The sequence below is a fragment of the Lithobates pipiens genome, unplaced genomic scaffold, assembly GCF_037356315.1.
Source record: "Lithobates pipiens isolate NorthernLeopardFrog02 unplaced genomic scaffold, aLitPip1_a1.2 Scaffold_19, whole genome shotgun sequence".
NCBI lineage: Eukaryota > Metazoa > Chordata > Amphibia > Anura > Ranidae > Lithobates > Lithobates pipiens.
Window position 1 is genome coordinate 194,985,475 of NW_027507764.1, and position 20,108 is coordinate 195,005,582.

Below are 20,108 nucleotides of genomic sequence, written 5' to 3' on the forward strand. Positions count from 1 at the left end.
TGGCTAGAGCCATGTACTTTATCTATATATCAGCCTGTTGGTTAAAGAGATTGAACTTTTCCTACATCTGCACCTGTGTTACAAGACAAGTCTGTTGTTTCTTCTGTTTATTTTGCTGAATAAAGCCATTTTTACTTTACTGAACTATTTGAGCCGGCTCTTTACCCCTCCGATCGCCTACAAATGATTTATATATATATATATATATGGCCTAAGTCTAGATGAATCACCCACACTTAAAGGGGTAGCTACACATTTTTTGTTTTCTTTTTCATACACATTATTTGAAGTGTATTGGGATAGGCTCTAGTGCATGTAATAAATTGTTTTTGATATATAACCAAATGTAATGTACTTCGGCTTCTTTCATTGTCTTTGTGTATTAGTTATACAGGCTTATCAGCGCCTCAACAGAGACAGAAAACCATTATCTCTTCTTTATTTCTACAGATATTTCCCAATTAAGACAGACACAACCATTGCCGCCACCCACATCACCACCACCCAAAGTGCCAGTCCTGTGCGCACAAAATAACTGTTTGAATGATGGAATCTGTGTTCTGGAAAACCAGCAGCCGGCATGCAGGTAAAAATGTCTTGCCTCAGTGCAGGAGTGTCAAACTCAATTTCATTGTGGGCCACATTGCATCAGCATTATAATTGCCCTTAACCACTTGAGACCCGCGCTATAGCCGAATGACGGCTACAGCGCGGATCTCCTTTGCCGGGACGACGTCTGCAGGTAAGCTGCACTTGTAAACCCAGAAGGCTTCGGGGAACAGAGGGCAGATAGGGTGACCATTTACAGCCAGGTGACTTCAAGTAATTGTAGCACCCTCTAGTGTAGAGTGCTAGGCTGTACATAGATTTCTTTTTGTAATATAGGTAAATTTAGGCTTGGCTACTCTTACCTCCCCCACTATCAAGCGGTCGGAAATTACCTGGATCTCAGTGTGTACTTGCTGGATCTCAGCACGGTGTGTCTCCTCCACTCTCTTAATGAGAGCCTCTATATCGGCTTTCGTTGGTAGAGCCTGGATTAAGCTCTTCAGATCCTCCGCTTCCGATCGTATACTACGAGGGGTGACTTCCTCGTATTCCTCTTTGCCGTTCCCGGCCTCGGTTGGGCTTTTCGTCTCCCCCCTATTCGTCCGCGCACTCGCCTCCGCTTCCGATCGTTTAGTGCGAGGGGTAGCTCCTTCGTTTTCCTCTCTGCCATTCCCAGCCTCGATTGAGCTTTTCATCTCCCCCCTGTTTGTCCGAGCGCTCACCACCTCGGGGGGCTTAGCTACGTCCGTAGTCTCCGCGATATGCCCGGCAGCTGACATCCGCCTCGGGGAGAAATACTGCTGTATAGCGGGTTGTGGGGCACTGCACCCTGCAGCTCTACGCGAGGTTTTCGTTTCTCTCTGTCTAGGCGCTCTCATTCCGGGATCCTCAGGTGCAAATCACCTATGACTGGCGGTTCAGCTAGGAGCACAGACTCTGCACGCCCTCACTCAGCCATGCTCAGACCACACCCCCCTAAGCAACAGATTTGAAGGAAAAATGGAGAGAGTGGAAAGGGAGAGCAAAGAGCAGGGTGAGACGTTGGTGAAGATGCAGCTTCAGATCGAGGAACTTGAAGATCGTAGTCGTCGCTGCAACTTGAGGCTCCGAGGAGTCCCAGAAGTCGCTGAGCAGGAGGACTTGCAGGAGAAGGTAATGAGCATTTTTCACATGATTTTAGAGGGTAATGTCCCGCCTAACATGGATTTGGACAGAGTACACAGGGCGCTAGGGCCTAAATCAGCAGACCCGCAAAGGCCCAGGGACATAATTTGCCGCCTCCATAGATACGCGCATAAGGAGACTTTGCTGAGGAAGGCATGGTTGGCTGGCAATATTGAGATAGAGGGATCAGTAGTGAAGCTCCTACCTGACTTATCCCGGGCCACACTACAGCGCAGAGCACAGTTGCGTGCTGTCTTGGACTGTGTACGGCGGGAGGGACATGCATACAGATGGAAATACCCTCTTGCTGTGGTAATAAGAAAAGGAACATCTACATGCACACTGAGACTATACAGCGATCTTCCAAAATGATTTGCCTTTATAGGTGTGGAGCCGTTTATGGTGCCGAACTGGAGACTCCCACTCTCTCAGCTACAGAGAAAAAAACCAGAAAGCACAGGAGGGAAAGAGAGGGAGTGGGAAAGATGAGAAAGACATATTACAGCACAATGAGACTTGTGTTAGAAATTAAGCTAAATTAACTCATATCCCTGAACCTATCCTTTTTTTTTGTTTCTTTTGTGCGCCTGTTGGGGCTTTTTCCCTTCTCTGTTTCCTTTTTTTCGTAGCCTCATCCCATAGGTTTTCAACTTGTCTAATTAATTCCCTCCATGATGATTTAAGAAGTATGGGAGGAGAGAGATATGCTCTTAATTTCTTTTTTTGGATTAGGATGAATGGAGATAATGAGGGATGAGGTGGGGGCAGCGGGTGGGTGGGGGGGGTCGGGGGGGGGGGACGGGGGGGGGGATACAGGTGGAGAGTCTAAGATAAATACACAAATAAGATTAGGTAATTATAATAAAGGGGGGGGGGGGTTCAGGTCCCTGGGGGGGATTCACATGACCGAGGTTCCTAGAAGAGGTGGTCACTTAGGAGAGTAATATAATTTACTATTATAATTTACTAGGGATAAAGAGGGGGAAAATGGGATGATAGGGGTTGCAGTGGTTTCTTCTTTTTTTTTTTAGAAGTGTTGGGAGGAGGGGGGGATTTAATATAATACATAATATTTTTTTTCTTTGGTTTTTTCTTGTTTTTTGGGGGGGGAGGGAGTAATGGATGTGGAGGGTCAGTAAATATATATGGGAATGATGGTGCACAGGGGATGGTTTAGACTTGTGAGGGTTGAGAGGGTGGGATAAGGAGGGATATTGAGCTGGGGGGGAGAGTATATAGAATTAGGACACAAGAAACTGTTGGTTTCTTTTTTTTTTTTTGGTCAATCACTAATCACCAATATTAGTAACTTTTAATATCACCACTAACAAAATAAAGCACATAGCTAGGGACCTGGGGGAAACGGAGGGTTTACGGATTGGGACCAGACCCCCCTACCTGAACTTAAGGATGAATAAAATAACTTTATAAGATGTGGCCTCCGGCCCCCCCCCCCCTCTCTTTCTCCCTTTCTCCTTCTCCCCACTTGCCTCCCCTCCCCCCTTTGAGGAGGAAAGGGAGAGAGGGAAAGGAAAAAGGGGAGGAAAAAGGGAAGGGAAAAGGGAAAGAAAAAAAAAAGAAAAGAAATTTTTTTTTTTTTTTTTTTTGGGATGAGGAGTGTAAGGTATTATATTGTATTGTTGCTTTATTTTATTATGGTACGTTTTTTTTTTTTTTTTTTTGGAACAAGGTCAATACACAATATGGCTCTTGGAGGAAGGAAGAGAGAAACGGAGAGGAGACATGGGAAAGGGGGGGGGATTGATATAAATTATATATACAGGAGAGGCTTAAGCTTTGGATAAATATAGAGATGGGTACATGTATGAATTTACAAACACAGGTGCAGCTGTGAATGTGTGTCTCCATACATGTATATGCAAGGGTATAGGTGTATATATGTAAAAGTATATACGTAGATGTGAATGGACAGACATAATTAACTTTGCCTCTACTATGGCTTCTGTCTCCCTTTTTTTTTTTTTTTTTTTTTTTTTAACCCCCCCTCTCTTAAAAGAGCCATGTTGGAGTAGACACAATCTATGTGGAGAAGTAACAGGTGACAGTAGAAAACATGATATTATAAAAGACTGGCGGAGGGCACGGGGGGAGCTCGCCCAGGAGCAGCCAGGCACAACCACAAAACCCCATTAGGTAAACACTCATAATCCGGAGGGTCCGGAAATTGAGTGGGTAAAAGCAGTAGAGCTAAGAGATTCGTGGGGAGACCGTTGGTAAACGGCCAACCCAGGGATTGGTAGTGGGGGAGGGAGGGAGGGAGTAGCAGATTGGACGGGAGGGAGGGGGGCGGGAGGGGGTAGGGTTAGAGGGGGTTCTCCCCCCCCTTTTTTTTTTTTTTTTTTTTTTTGTTTGCACCTTTACTTGTCTCTGCCTCTTTCCCCAAGGAGATATGGAAACTTTAAAAATAATGTCCCTGAATGTAAAGAGACTGAACGTCCCGGAAAAAAGACGAATGTTACTTCATGATTTAAAGAGATTGAAGATAGATGTAGCGTTTATTCAAGAAACACATTTCAGAGAAAATAATTTCTCTCTGCTGAGGTCTACGGGGTATCCAACGGTTTACCATGCGCTTAACCCGATTTCCAAAACTAAGGGAGTCACCATTATGATATCAAAAACAGTAGCATGGAATCATAGTGTTGTGCTTTTAAGGACATTTTCCCGCACAATATTTACTAAGTAATTTTTAACGAAGATATTTTTAAGATACAGAATCAGTCTATATGACACAGTCTATATATGTGAAACGTATTCACGGAGACGAGTGATCATACAAAATAGCTACATTTATTGGTTGACAGAAAACAAATATTTACATGAAATATTAAAATACAGATTACATTACTTGATCATTTTGACAATTAATAGAAACACCCTCAGACTGGGCGTAGTAGTACCTTGGACACAATTATCACCATTATCATTTCTCGGTAGAATCAATAACCTTTTGATAATTGACAATTAAACAGAATGTCTGTATTTCACACATCCAACCGTTACTATACTGCAGGTAAGTAAGTGGTTAACAATGTGAAATAAATTAGACATTTGTTTGTCAATAAAATTGGCATCTATGCAAAAAGAAATGTATGAAAAATTTAATTTAGAGAAAAATCTAAAAGGCGGTTATTGATTCGGGAGAAGTATTTCAATAATAGAATATTCAAAAACATCAATATTTAAGAGAACATAAAATAGATGATAAACATATATTTACCCATTTCCAATATGGCTATTAGTGTGGAGTATTAGTTACCAGGAATTTTAAGATGGCTGCCGTGGCTTCAACATTCCAAGGAGCAGGGATCTTCATGAATGTAAAATGTGTATTCAGGCATGTCTTCCAGTGTCCCTTCTCAGGGGGGGTCCCTAAGCTTCCCCCTGACTCTCTCCCCCCAGCTCTCCTCCGAGCTTCCTCCCCCTCTCTCCATCTTTCTAGTTTCTTAAATATCCTCTTCAACAAAAGGATTATAAAATTATACTAAGTTCTGCCCAGAGGGTATGTGTTCCCCCCTCATTGGCCGGCAGACTTAATGGTTAGCTTTCCCGGGAGTCTCGTGATTTTAAGGTAATAGCACCTTCCACCACCAGGTGTCTCACCTATGTTTGGCGTTTTATTTCTTTAAGTGAATATTTTTCTAATTCTGTAATATGTATTCGTTATTTATATGTTCTAACGAATATATTCGAGTGTTCAAGAATTAGGGCATAATGTAAAATACTCTTTAACATAAAGTTCAATAATCACTTGCATAAATTGTTGATATATATGTATATCAATGTATATCTGTTAATCTTTAGTCCATATAGAAAGGACACAGGTTAGATATATCACAAACAATATCACATACAATTATTATCTATATGGATCCATGTATAATTTGGGTATCCAATCAATATTTGTTTATCTAAACATAGGTTAAATTCTTATACAATTATAATCATGATTATATGTTTTTCATAATACTAATTTGTTGCTAAAACACTTCTACTTATAATCACACTTTCATATATAATTCTTTATGACAAAGTTCTTTAGATCATTAGATACTAAATTTATAATCTCAGTTGTGACCTATGTATAAATTGAATGGCTTAGAAAAATATAGATGATACTGGTAGATGAATCTTACAGCATGTTTTGGGATGAACTCTGAGCTTCCAATAAATGATTAAATGGGTTAGCTGTGTCCTTCAATATGTTTTTGGATGAGGCGTCAGCTATTTGCACGGTTGTATATTGTCCAAATAGTCTTTTACTTACGTACAATGGGGTTCTCTAGTTAAGGGTTATTTCCATGTGATAAATACTTATGCAAGTTTGGCCTTCTCACTCTAACCAACAAAATAAGTAAACAGCTTTTTATTTGGTGACAGAAGATACCATTGTTTCAGCGAGTTTCTGTCCCAATGCATGCTTGTAAAAGTTTTCAATAGTTAATGTAGTGATCATGTATTTTGTGTTCTTCAAGAGGGTAATAGTTCAATGATAGCAACATTGTAGATCATCTGTTCCTAAGGCCTAAACAATCTCACCTCTTTGACAGTAAATATGAATGTATTATTATTATTTTTTTTTCTTAATGAATTCACAACAAAGCCCCCCTTGTGAAGTGTTCAAATGCCGGAAGTCGTTTGAAAGACTTCACCAATGCAACAGTTTGAAGAAATATGGCTTCGCTCGGGCCTTGTAAGTTGAGTTGTGACGATGGATCCGGATTATGGATATATATAATTAAGAGGTATAGACACTTGCAGATGAGTGTAACTCTTTGAAAAACAAAATGGGTTTGTGATCGATGTGTGCATCTCAGGACCGTCATCTGTTGATTGGCAGGAAATGGACCATTCCGGGCACCTTTAGTCCTGGCCGTCCTGGTGGGTTCCGTCCATGTAGACTGGCCATCAGTGGTATCCCTGGATCCCCCATACGGTTCCTTCTCTGGATGTTCACACATGTTGGACTCTCGGTTCTGTTGACCGGCTCATGGACATCTTAGTCCTGTAAATGAAAATGGATTCCATGAGAAAAGATATATAAGTTTTTTTTTTTTAACATGATCTGTGTTTGAGATCTCAGTGTCAAGTTGGTATCCTGGGCTTCCTCAGAGCCCTCCTCTTTCCCATAATGTTATCAGTCCTTTAACTAAACACTCTGGAAATCAAGACAATGTATGACACTTTTGCTATGGGAGACCAAGCTCCAGGGCTCAATATCATGAGGCCATTTATTAATATCTGTGGATACCAGACAATTCTGACTGACTTATGTTCTTCAGAACCATTTTTTTTTTTTTAGCTTAATTGTAGCGGTTCTGGAATAATAACAATTAAAAACATTTCAGTTTGACATGTGACACTTACTGTCAGTAACAACATATTTGACATCATAGTCAACCTTCTACTTGGGAGGAATAAAACAGATAAAATCTTCCCCCTTTGGGGTGTCAATACAACTCATTTGAGGCAATCAAACTACCTTATATGGGTGACTCCTCATCTTTTACCAAAATATCAAACCATTTAGGCCTCCTGATATTTATGTCTTTAGGATTCGGTCTTCCTCTGGAATTACCGTCTTTGGGACTTCTTGAAATTGAGCTGTTTGGAGCGACCTGTTTATGTCAGAGGAATGAAGTGACCACTGAAAAATAGGAGAATAGTTAATATCTAACAACCACAATCCCTCGGTAGGGATTTCAGGATCCTCATTACTGTAACCTGGGGAAAAACATGGTGTTAGAACCTCTGCTTCCTATATCTTTATTCAGTGCATTCCTCTGATTTATTTTAACATAGGCGCTTAAAAGGCTCTGTGGCCCTTGGGCTGGCCACAGGATTTGCCCCTTGAAGAAGTGTTCTTCACGTTCCGTATAGCAATGAAATCATGTAACATATCCATAATTTTGTCTATTTTGGTTTCCGTATTGCTTACAGGCTGATCAGAATTGGTTCGTGGGACCCGGTTTCTGTACTTTCTGGGGACTACTGGCTCAGTTTTATCAGACATATCCACATCAGAAACATTGTCTTGATTCTGGGATAGTTGTCTGGGCCTTAGTTGTTCCCTATTGTTCTGGGGATTTTGGGGTGTCTTACCCTGTAATTTCTCCCTATTTACCCGTGTAGGCCCCCGAAGTCCATTACACCGGTAAAGGTGAGGGTGTCTACCCTTAGTTTTAAATCTGACCCGTTGGAGATATACCCTATAGTTTCTCCTAAACCTCGGGTCTGGATCCTTTGGATGAGACTCCTGAGGTGGTCTTTTAACTCCCCCTCTAAAGGGTGGTCTCTGCTCCCCCCTTCTGATGGGTGGGGACATTGGTTTCCCGCTGGGGAGACTCGGTAGCATCTCTCTGACTATATCAGCGTATCTCTTTCTCTTGGTTTTGGGCTGTAATGATTGAGGAGATACATAAAATTCATCCACAAGTTTCATTATAGGGCTTTCAGGCCTTCCATTGTTTTCACCAGTTTGTTGGATAGAGTACAAATTGTTACTCTCTTTTACCAGAGACTCCAGTGAACACCCCCCTTTGTAATCTTTCACCAAATTCACTTTTATGTGGGTAGGCGGGGCCTCGAAGAACATGGGTTCAAACCCAAGTTCATTATAACTTGGCTCCTTTTCTGCTAAGTGGACAGCACCCTTGAGCACAGCCATAACTTCGGTGGGGCTTTGATCACTGGTACATGTGATATTGTGTATATCCACTCTAGCTGCGTTAACATTTTTATGTGGGACAAATCCTAGATGACAGATGTTTTTAATTATTTGCCAGGCAGTACCCCACAGACTTATTACATCTTCGCAGAATGAACGGAGTTTGGGTTCAAATACCCACGGTAAGAAATGAATCTTAGATTGGTCATCATTTAGGCCTAAAACTGATAAAGCATTTTCATAGATTTCAATGTGGTCAATAATGTGCATGGATCCCTCTTCCTTAAACACCGGGACAGCATCTTTTAAAATTTTTATTATTTCTGAGGCGTCCTGTTTAGGGGTGCCTGTATTTTTCTCTGATCCCAAAGAAAACTGGTTAGGCATAACTTCATGTGGTGGTTCAATTTTTACCCCCCTTTGCTCTACAGATGGCTTGGGGTAGAATATAGTTTCTTTTTCTAATTCTTTTTCATTATGTAACTCCCAAATTTTAGGTTGAGAGTCAGATTTTGGAGTATTGTCAGACTCTATACTTTCAGGTTTAAGCATCTGAGCATTATCCTGAGGCATAAACTCCCCTTGTTCTTTTAATTCTTCTGGTTGCTTAATTAGGGATTCCTGTCCTGACCTAAGCTGATTTGTTTCTTCTTTTAAATTTCCACTGCATATTACTCGGCAACTTTCGTCAGGAGACTCGTTTTCCTGCAGAAAATTTTCCTTCTCCTCTCTTGTATTGTTTATTATTTCTTTATTTAATTGATAACATTTGTACAGCATTATTATTGTATTATTGTGCATCTGTTCTGCTTTAATTAGGGTTTCCTGTAAGAACCTCTCCTTCTCTCTTGATTGTTTATACTTTTTATTTAATTGGTGATATTCGTCCAGCATTATTACATCATTTTGTAACTGTTCTGTTTCATATTTCACCATTGTCACTATAGCCTCATCAAAATAATCTGCCTTGTCTTTAATCTCCTTTAGCTTTTTTGTGAGCTCACATTCCCCTCCTATTAACTGGGACTGGGATTCTAAGATATCACTCTCTAGTTGGGTATATTGACGTTTAAACTCACTATAAAGATACATCAGGTTAGTGCTTGATTCAAAATGCATGTGATCAGGCCTTTCTATTTCCTTTGTCTCAGATGAGCTGTCTGTGAGTTCAACGCTTTGACCTTCCACGTTCCATACGTCTTTTATTGATTGACGGGTGTGGTTTATAAGGTCTTCAATGAGTGCTTCTAGACCATTCTCATTAGACAAACTTTTTTCGGCATGATTTATCATGTTACTTTTTGACATTATATCCAACATTTCCTGTTCTTGTATCCATTTTGTCTGAGTACTCATATTACCACTAAGGGCTGACTCTTGATAATCCCCATCAAAATAAAATTCACTTTGACCAGACATTTTTCTTGGCAAAAATATTTTTTTTAAAAAAAATTAATAATTAATAATTTCATGCAACATATTATTTGTCACCACCGTAACTATGATTGATCCTATACAAAATATCAACGTTATCTCACGCAGTGCCTCCATTTATATATGTTGTGCTTTTAAGGACATTTTCCCGCACAATATTTACTAAGTAATTTTTAACGAAGATATTTTTAAGATACAGAATCAGTCTATATGACACAGTCTATATATGTGAAACGTATTCACGGAGACGAGTGATCATACAAAATAGCTACATTTATTGGTTGACAGAAAACAAATATTTACATGAAATATTAAAATACAGATTACATTACTTGATCATTTTGACAATTAATAGAAACACCCTCAGACTGGGCGTAGTAGTACCTTGGACACAATTATCACCATTATCATTTCTCGGTAGAATCAATAACCTTTTGATAATTGACAATTAAACAGAATGTCTGTATTTCACACATCCAACCGTTACTATACTGCAGGTAAGTAAGTGGTTAACAATGTGAAATAAATTAGACATTTGTTTGTCAATAAAATTGGCATCTATGCAAAAAGAAATGTATGAAAAATTTAATTTAGAGAAAAATCTAAAAGGCGGTTATTGATTCGGGAGAAGTATTTCAATAATAGAATATTCAAAAACATCAATATTTAAGAGAACATAAAATAGATGATAAACATATATTTACCCATTTCCAATATGGCTATTAGTGTGGAGTATTAGTTACCAGGAATTTTAAGATGGCTGCCGTGGCTTCAACATTCCAAGGAGCAGGGATCTTCATGAATGTAAAATGTGTATTCAGGCATGTCTTCCAGTGTCCCTTCTCAGGGGGGGTCCCTAAGCTTCCCCCTGACTCTCTCCCCCCAGCTCTCCTCCGAGCTTCCTCCTCCTCTCTCCATCTTTCTAGTTTCTTAAATATCCTCTTCAACAAAAGGATTATAAAATTATACTAAGTTCTGCCCAGAGGGTATGTGTTCCCCCCTCATTGGCCGGCAGACTTAATGGTTAGCTTTCCCGGGAGTCTCGTGATTTTAAGGTAATAGCACCTTCCACCACCAGGTGTCTCACCTATGTTTGGCGTTTTATTTCTTTAAGTGAATATTTTTCTAATTCTGTAATATGTATTCGTTATTTATATGTTCTAACGAATATATTCGAGTGTTCAAGAATTAGGGCATAATGTAAAATACTCTTTAACATAAAGTTCAATAATCACTTGCATAAATTGTTGATATATATGTATATCAATGTATATCTGTTAATCTTTAGTCCATATAGAAAGGACACAGGTTAGATATATCACAAACAATATCACATACAATTATTATCTATATGGATCCATGTATAATTTGGGTATCCAATCAATATTTGTTTATCTAAACATAGGTTAAATTCTTATACAATTATAATCATGATTATATGTTTTTCATAATACTAATTTGTTGCTAAAACACTTCTACTTATAATCACACTTTCATATATAATTCTTTATGACAAAGTTCTTTAGATCATTAGATACTAAATTTATAATCTCAGTTGTGACCTATGTATAAATTGAATGGCTTAGAAAAATATAGATGATACTGGTAGATGAATCTTACAGCATGTTTTGGGATGAACTCTGAGCTTCCAATAAATGATTAAATGGGTTAGCTGTGTCCTTCAATATGTTTTTGGATGAGGCGTCAGCTATTTGCACGGTTGTATATTGTCCAAATAGTCTTTTACTTACGTACAATGGGGTTCTCTAGTTAAGGGTTATTTCCATGTGATAAATACTTATGCAAGTTTGGCCTTCTCACTCTAACCAACAAAATAAGTAAACAGCTTTTTATTTGGTGACAGAAGATACCATTGTTTCAGCGAGTTTCTGTCCCAATGCATGCTTGTAAAAGTTTTCAATAGTTAATGTAGTGATCATGTATTTTGTGTTCTTCAAGAGGGTAATAGTTCAATGATAGCAACATGGTAGATCATCTGTTCCTAAGGCCTAAACAATCTCACCTCTTTGACAGTAAATATGAATGTATTATTATTATTTTTTTTTCTTAATGAATTCACAACAATAGGGATTCTATGATAGATGCAAAGGGAAGGTATCTGTTTGTAAAGGGGACTATAGGAGGGGTAGGAGTTACATTAGCAACATATTATGCCCCAATATACAACAAGACCTCTTTTTTAAAGAGATACTTGACAAACTTATGGAATTCGAAGAAGGACAGTTGATTATGGGGGGAGACCTTAATACCCCATTAATCCCCAGTGAAGACACCTCATCAGGGACATCGTCAGTGACACCTAAAATAAGAAAGAGGATAGCCCAGGCAATAACAGAAACAAAACTGGTAGATATATGGCGATTATTACACCCCAAGGAAAGAGATTACTCTTTTTTCTCCAAACCGCATAGAGTGTATTCACGGATAGATATGTTTTTTATTCCGCATAAACAATTATCCTCAGTTAAGGAAGCCACTATTGGTCTAATTACCTGGTCAGATCATGCCCCAAATTTTTAAAATATAATTTAACGGGGAAAAAACATTTAACCTCTAGGATGTGGAAACTCAATGAGAGCCTCCTTCAGGATCCTTTAGTCCTGGAGGATGTCAGAAAGGAGATAAAATTCTTCTTTCAGGAGAACGAAGGCCCAGAAAGTTCCTTGGGAACAATCTGGGAAACGCACAAGGCAGTAATCAGAGGAGTATTGATTAAGCACGGAGCAAGGATTAAGAAGGAGAGAAACTAAGTTAACAGAATTATTAGTAAAAATGCAACATCTAGAAGCCCAACATAAACATGCCCAGAACTTAGAAGTTGAACAAGAATTAATAAGCACACGTAGGCAAGTTACAGATCTGCTACAGTACAGAGCTAAAATGGCAATTCAGATAGGACGTAAGTGTAGCTATGAATCCGGCAATAAATGCGGAAAACAACTAGCGAGAGCATTACGGGAAATACAATCCAAGACATACATACCTATAATTAGAAAAAAAGGTGGGGAGGAAGAACGAGTGCCAGAACAGATTGCTGGTGTGTTTGGCGATTTCTACTCCTCATTGTATAATCTGAATTTGAGGGCATCAGATCAAGCTAAGATAAATGAATACATAAGATCAAGCGAAATGCCGACTCTGACAAGTACTGCACAAGAGGAGATGGAATCCCCAATCACACTAGAAGAAGTACAAAACACGATAAAACAGATAAAAAGTGGGAAAGCACCTGGTCCAGATGGACTAACAGCCCAATATTATAAGACGCTTATGCCGGAATTATGTCCATATATGGTTAAACTGTTTAATGAAATAGGAGACATATCGACTTTCCACTCAGATACACTTAAAGCTACAATCACAGTGATACAGAAAGAAGGTAAAGACCCGAAACAATGTGGAAGCTATAGGCCAATATCTTTACTGAACGCAGATTTGAAAATATTTAGCAAATTATTAGCCTTGAGGATACTGTTGTATTTGCCCTCTTTGATTCATCAAGACCAAGTGGGATTTGTCCCAACAAGAGAATCAAGGGACAATACTATTAAGGCCTTAAACCTAATACATACAGTCATCTCTACCGATACCCCCTGTATATTTCTGGGAACAGATGCAGAAAAGGCTTTTGATCGGGTGGGGTGGGGGTTCATGTTCTCGGTACTCCGACATATAAAGCTAGGAGGGAAAATGATGGGCTGGATAACAAGCTTGTATGAAAAACCTACAGCTCAAGTAAGAGTAAATGGAGTGGTATCTACATCTTTCCCAATAACAAATGGGACCAGACAGGGATGTCCACTGTCCCCTCTGTTATTTTGCGTTGACCCTTGAACCACTTCTATGCAGAGTAAGGCTCAACAGGGATATCCAAGGAATAACCATAGGAGAAACCCATAATAAAGTCGCAGCATATGCAGATGATATGCTTTTTACAGTGATGAATCCGATAATCTCGCTCCCAAATCTGTAAGGAAATCGAGACATATAGTACATTATCCCACTTTAAAATAAACTGCTCCAAGTCAGAAGCCTTAATGATAGCAGTCCCAGAGAAAATGACGAGACTAATAAAATTAAATTATAAATTTAATTGGACGGACTATGGCTTGAAATACTTAGGAATAACGATCGCAACAAACTTCAATAAGATATATGAATTAAATTTTGTACCAGTATTGAAGATGGTACGAGGATGCCTGGAGAGATGGCACAGGGGAATACATTCCTGGTTTGGAAGAAATAATATAATCAAGATGAATATTTTGCCAAAACTCCTGTACCTCCTCCAGGCAATCCCAATGTTAATACCAAGAATTTTTTTTAGAACTATACAAACATTATTTATGAAATTTATTTGGGCAGACAAACAACCAAGGATACGGAGGACATTATTAACATTACCAAAGCAATACGGGGGATTAGCAACACCAGACATATACAAATATTACCAGGCAATACATCTAGGTAGATTACTAGACTGGTGTCGACATGGAGATCAGAAAATATGGGTAAAATTAGAGCAAGCACAATGTAGGGAGCTACTACATAGAGCACCTTGGTGCTACAGAAATTTGACCTCAGATACGAAGCTACACCCTACAATAGGACCCACATTACAGATATGCTACCATCTCTTAGCTAAGAATAAGATATCGACACAGAACTCCCCTCTAGTCCCTATATTGGGTAACCCCCGATTTATACCAGGCATACAGAAAGGACCTTTTGATAAGTTGATTAAAAAAGGAATATATCAAGCTTCGCATTTCGTGAAAAAAGGTAAATGGCCAACAATGCAGGAGATGATAGATAGAAAAGACCCTTTTCAATTAGATTTCTGGCAGGCGGCACAATTAGGACATTTTCTAAAAACAGAGATAGTGCCAGAGTTACTAGATCGAGACTATATGCCATTTGAGAAACTCTGTATGGAAAAGGAACCAATTACGCATGCAATCTCGAAAATGTACGCGTTACTGATTAAACCCGTAGAAAATTTTCAGGTACCCTTCTTTAGGAAGTGGGAAATAGACCTAGGAAGGACTTTTTCTGAGGAGCAGAAGAAAAATATGATACAATCAATTTTTAAAACAGCAACATGCACAAAACTACAGGAAACTAATTATAAAATTATCGCACAGTGGTATAGAACACCAGAAAAACTTCAAAAATATTTCCCTCATATATCAAATAAGTGTTGGAGGTGCCAGAAAGAAGTGGGAAATTTTTTACATATATTTTGGTCATGTCCAAAAATTAAGAAATACTGGAAAGAGGTACGAGAGATCGCTCAAAAATTCAGTGAAGTAGAAATACGGGAGGACCCAGCAGTATTCCTCCTGAACTTGTCAGAGACCTCAGGAAATATAGGTGGGAATTCCATCCTGTGTCACTTGGTAAATACAGCCAAGTCATGTATAACACTTAGGTGGAAACAAATACAACCCCCCAGTGTGAGCATGTGGTTGAAGAAAGTTGAGGAGGTGAACAGGATGGAAGACCTAATATGGACAGCCAGGAAAAGAAGGAAAACTTACTTGGAAATATGGACACCATGGAACCTCTATATCTCCTTGGAGGAGGGAAGGAGACAGATTGATGCGATTTAAGGGGGAGGAGGGGGAGATATAGGGGAAGGAGATGAGAACTCCCCCCCCCTTCTTTTTTTTTTTTTTTTTTTTTTTTTTTTCTCGGGGGGGGGGGGGAGAAGAATAGGGGGGAAAATATCAGGGGGGGAAGATGAGAAATAAGAGGATAACAATATAACTCTGGCCTGATTGGGAACAGTACCAACCTAGGACCAGACATGGGGTATGTGGGACTGAGAGTGAAGTCTCTATGATATTGCCCCGATATATTATATAGATTACCATTAACCTAGCCTGCTCTCTCTTTGGATTTATACATTACATTATAAAGGGAATAAGAGGCTAAGGGAATAGAATGAATTGTTATGCTCTTTTTGTTTATTATGTATGAATATGGAAACACGATGTATGACTCTTAGATTGTTTATGTAAAATTCTATTCTTGTTTACTTGAGGAAAAAATAAAATGGAAAGGGAAAAAAATAAATAAATAAAGAAATTGAAAAAAAAATTTAGGCTTGGCTGGGAGCCAAGTCTGTGTTTAATCTGGGCCGGGGTGAGTGATCTAGGGAGGCTGGAGGACTCATAAGGCAACACCTCTGGTGCCTCCGCTTGCTTGCTGGAGCCTTGGTGAGGCTTCCGGAGGAATGGAAGGAAGGCTGGGAGGAGCTGCCTGGAATGTTAAGGAGGGCCCTGGCTGGTCCTCAGCAAGTGGGCTGATAGGGGGTGGGCCCCTCTTGAATACTCAGTCAGGCCAGCAGGGGCAGTGCAGAGTTTGGGTGGAAGCTGCAGATAGTGTTGAGGAGGCTGTCAGTGGCCCTTGAGGGTAGCCACCCCCTAGTCTGTCCTGTCCAGAGCAAAAGATAGATAAGATTGCGCTATGGACAAATTCCACCCGTTCGCCACACAGGCAAGGGGAAAAAAGAATATATATATAATGAAATATAGTGAAATAAAGATAAATTAAAAATAAATTAAAGAATGAACTTAAGGGGTTAAAGCTGCCTGTGCTTGAGACCTATCCCTAAGAATAGGAATAGGTTAGAAATCTAAAATATAAATTAAGCTTTGGCGCTAAAACCTTTTTGTGCACTGTGAAATGCTAAAATCATATATAAGTGTAAGATGATCTATTATCTCTGCTGGTGCTCTGGAGAATATTAAAACAAATTGCGGTGGAAACCTCTTAAAACCACTGTATACGTGATATTAAAATGCGTGAAAAAAGAAAAGAGGATGTATGTCTGTTGATTTGCACCTCAAAAAATGCACATATGTATTGAAAAAAGTGGTGAATCAATCACATAAAAACAATTAAGAATACTACTGTGTTCGATAAACATACATATATCTAAAAAATCATATGCAAATATGTTTAAAGTGATAATCAAAAAGCGTTTTGTGAAAGTACCCAGAAAAAATAATAATAATAGTGACAAAAAATCTTATAATGTCCAACGGAAATTTTCAAAGTCGCATCAACTAGTTGCTGGAAAAACGCATGGAACTTTCATCAAATGAGGAAGGTAGAGTAAAGTGACTAGTGCAGAAGGGTTAAATGCATTCCTCTCCGGTGCGCCACTCTGTGTTAGGCAAAAGGTATGTATATATGCTCACCAGACAAAAAACCCTCAATGGGTTAATCGAGCAGCCACAGTATGAGCCACTGTGCAGCTTTCTTTGGGCTCTGCTTCTGCTATGCTGGGGAGATGCTTTACACTTTTCCTTCCACAAGTGGTCCGTTTAGCAATTATGCATGAAGGGAAACAGAAGTACAAACATAGTGCAATACTGTTGTTTGAACGTTTTTTTTGTTTATTAAGAAGTCAGGTTACTCACAATATCCAAAGAGACAAAATCGCTTTCAAATTAGCCGCGCCGGCGTTGCTGCTTGTATACCAGTGTAAGGTGCACGTTCTAGGCCACGCCCTACGCGTTTCGTCAGAGCGACGTCATCTGACAATCGGGTGGAAAAGTCCGGCAAACTCAAGTCCGCCGGACAATCCCCCCGTGTGTAGCCTCCGGCATACTTTTTTGACCCGAAAGTACGGCGGACTTAGAAAGTAGTTTTGCACTCCAATCTTCCCGCCGGACTCGCATTTCGGCGGACAATCCGGCCGTGTGTATGCCAGTCCGCCGTAGTTTTGAAATTAACTGACTTTTCCCGCCCGGAGAAAAGTCCGCTCATTTGAGCGGGTCTCCAGGTAGGCGGGGCCCGCGAAGGAGACGTCGCTGGCCCCGCCACCTGGCATGGACTTAAAGGGGAACCCCAACGCCAAAAAAAATCGGCGTGGGGGTCCCCCCAGGTCCACATCAGACCCTTGTCCTAGCACGCTACCCGGCCAGCCAGGAAAGGGGGGGCGAGCGAGCGCCCCCCCCCCCTCCTGAGCCGTACCAGGCCGCGTGCCCTCAACATGGGGGGGTGCCCCCGAAGTCGGAAGAAGAGGCCGGTGGCGAGGAAGAAAGCCGGGCTCCTCCGCTAGTAAAAGAGCTAGAAGAAGATAGCGGAGGAGTCTGGCGAGAAGACCCCCCGAAGACGGAAGACCCCGGAGCTGTGCAATAAACTATTTTATCTTATGTGTTGTTTTTTTTTGTACTTTATTACACAGGTGAATGGGTAGGGGTACATTGTACCCCTTACTCATTCACATAGGGTGGGGGGGGCGGTATCTGGGGGCCCCCTTAATAAAGGGGGCTCCCGGATTCTGATAAGCCCCCCGCCCGCAGACCCCGACAACCAACGGCCAGGGTTGATGGGAAGAGGCCCTTGTCCTCATCAACATGGGGACAAGGTGCTTTGGGGTGGGGGGGCGCACGCCCCCCCTTCCCCAAGGCACCCCTCCATGTTGAGGGCACGCGGCCTGGTACGGCTCAGGAGGGGGGGCCGCTCGCTCGCCCCACTTTCCTGGCCGGCCAGGTAGCATGCTCGAACAAGAGTCTGATGTGGACCTGGGGGGACCCCCACGCCGATATTTTTTGGAGTTGGGGTTCCCCTTTAAGTCCATACCAGGTGGCGGGGCCAGCGATGTCTCCTTCGCGGGCCCCGCCTACCTGGAGAAGCGCTCGAAATGAGCGGACTTTCCTTCGTGTGTGTGGGCGAGTCCGTTCATTTCAAAAGTAGGGCGGATAGTACGGCGGACTTAGTACGCCGCATTAGTCCGCTGAAAAAGTGCCATGTGTGGGCAAGTAGCTCGTTCGGAAAGTCCGACGGACAGTCTGGCGGGAAGTCCGCCAGACTAAGTCCGTAGGATAGTTCGCTACGTGTGTACGCGGCATGAGATATCTCCAGGCAGAACACAGCTGTGTGGCTGGTGAGTGTGGCAGTCTGAGAGGACTGTAGGAAGTAGCCAGGAGGGCTAGTGAAAGGGGCAGCTGTAGCCAGGTGGGCTGGCAGTGCCTGAAGAGGTGGTGCTGGGATCAGTAGTTACAGGTATGTAGCAGGACACTGGACTTTTTCTCTACGCACCAAAGGGGCCCGCAGTCCCTGCCTGTAAAGGGCTTTTGCTTGATCTGGCTGAGTGCCTTGCCACATTCATCAAACAGTGTTCCGGCTGGGTCTGAGTTGTTCCTGCAAGCAAGTGATGTACTGGAGGATGAGGAGTGTATACAGAGAGTGAATATATTTGAGTGTCCCTGAAGAGACTTTGTTCCAGTCAAGTGAGCATTCCATAATAACCCTATCCCTATTCAAGTTTATTAACCCCTAATAAAAAAAATAAAACGTTTCCAATTTCAAGCGAGCCTGTAGAAATTTAGTGTGCCTGGCTGTGCAGGACCCCTAGTCACCAGCGGCTCCTACGGGGGCTGCCCTACATAATGCAATGGTTGTTTGATGTATAAAGGGTAATGTGAACCTGTCACATGAAATAAACTACTAACTAAGGTGACACTGCTGAATCAAGATGCTATATCAGACACATGGGAATTACATTGTCTTATGTCTTCAACTGACACCTATACCTTCATTGGGAGAAAAAATAATGAAGCACGGCCTTTGTGTAATTTGAATCTGAAATCCAAAGTAAGGGATTCAGAATCTGCAAATATCAAATGCAATACAAATGAACCCAGAACGTAGGATGCTACAAGCCCAAAACACAAAGATGTAAATATCACCTAAAATATAGTGTACATTCCTCACTTTCCTACCTGGCACTTTTACCCCCTTCCTAACCAGGAAAATTTTCAGCTTTCAGCACTGTCACACTTTGAATGACAATTGCGCAGTCACGCAACGCTGTATCCAAATTACATTTTGTATTTTTTTTACACACAAATAGAGCTTTCCTTTGGTGATATTTAATTACCACTGAGATTTTTATTTTTTGTTAAATATACAAAAATATTTTTCATAGTTTGTTATAAAATTTAGCAAACATGTAATCTTTCTCCCTTTACTGATGTGCGCTGATGAGGTGGCACTGATCAGGCGGCACTGATAGGTGGCACTGACCGGTGGCACTGATGAGGCTACACTGATAGGCGCCACTGATGGGCACTGATAGTCAACTCTAATGGGCACTGATGGGTGGCACTGATGGGCTCTAATAGGTGGCACTGATGGGCTCTAATAGGTGGCACCGATAGGTGGCACTGATTGGCAGCACTGATGGGCACTGATTGGCAGCACTGGTGACCACTGATTGGGAGCACTGGTGGGC

At 41.0% G+C, this 20,108-nt stretch overlaps 1 long non-coding RNA gene across 1 annotated transcript; it reads right to left on the minus strand.

The window, feature by feature from the left end:
- Positions 1-4,505: 4,505 nt before the first annotated feature.
- On the minus strand, positions 4,506-11,808 carry LOC143996515 (uncharacterized). The gene is made up of 2 exons (XR_013277563.1): positions 10,540-11,808; positions 4,506-6,739 (listed from the first exon to the last, which is right to left on the minus strand). It is a non-coding gene; the product is annotated as an uncharacterized LOC143996515 (long non-coding RNA).
- Positions 11,809-20,108: the final 8,300 nt, after the last annotated feature.